Source organism: Cannabis sativa, chromosome 7 (genome assembly GCF_029168945.1).
Source record: "Cannabis sativa cultivar Pink pepper isolate KNU-18-1 chromosome 7, ASM2916894v1, whole genome shotgun sequence".
In the NCBI taxonomy this organism is placed as follows: Eukaryota; Viridiplantae; Streptophyta; class Magnoliopsida; order Rosales; family Cannabaceae; genus Cannabis; species Cannabis sativa.
In genome coordinates, this window is record NC_083607.1 from 11,991,357 (window position 1) to 11,992,257 (window position 901).

General features: G+C 44.2%; 1 non-coding gene across 1 annotated transcript; it reads right to left on the bottom strand.

The window, feature by feature from the left end:
* Nucleotides 1-343: 343 nt before the first annotated feature.
* Nucleotides 344-450, bottom strand: LOC115698353 (small nucleolar RNA R71). The gene has a single exon (XR_004008106.1). It is a non-coding gene; the product is annotated as a small nucleolar RNA R71 (small nucleolar RNA).
* Between the last annotated feature and the right edge of the window lie 451 nt (nucleotides 451-901).

A 901-nucleotide genomic window follows, 5' to 3' on the forward strand; every position in this document is an offset into this window, starting at 1 on the left:
TCCAACTTTAACGGGGGTTCAGTCTTGTATAAGACATCCCGCCGTAGATGCCAATAACTTTGAAATAAAGCCTGCCATACTCCAAATGGTGCAATCCTCAGTTCAGTTTGGTGGACTCCCTTTTGAAGACCCCAATCTGCACTTGTCAAATTTCGTGGAGTTATGTCAGACCTTCAAAGTAAATGGAGTCAGTGATGATGCAATCCGCTTGAGACTTTTCCCATTCTCGTTGAGAGAGCGAGCTAAGAGTTGGTTGATCTCCTTGCCACCGAACTCTATTGAAACATGGACTGATTTGGCGACAAAGTTCATGTCCAAGTTTTTTCCTCCAGCAAAAGCTGCCAAGCTGAGAGGGGAAATTAATAACTTTTGTCAACTGGACAATGAATCTCTCTATGAGGCTTGGGAGAGGTTCAAGGATCTCATCAGAAAATGTCCACACCATGGGATCGAAAAGTGGATGTTGGTTCATAATCTCTACAATGGGCTGATTGGTAATACCAGAAGAATTATAGACGCTGCAGCTGGTGGGGCATTTATGAGAAAAAGTGTAAACGAGGCCTATGATCTGCTCGAAGAAATGGTCATGAATAACCAACAATGGCCAACTGAAAGAAGCCAAACAAAGAAAGCTGGTGGTATGCATGAGGTAGACGCCATCACAAAGTTGACAACCCAAGTGGAGGCCCTGAAGAAGTTGATGACTGCTTAGGTGAAATAGGCTCAAGTTACTTGTGAGCCATGTGGGGGCCCCCACACATATGACACATGCTCAGTGGATGTGAACAGCTTTCCAATGGATCAAGCAAAGGCCATTGGAAACTATTCTCAAAATAATAATTATGGGCACAACCAACAGGGGTTCTACCTGCAGAGAAATCAGCCCCAACAAAACCAACAA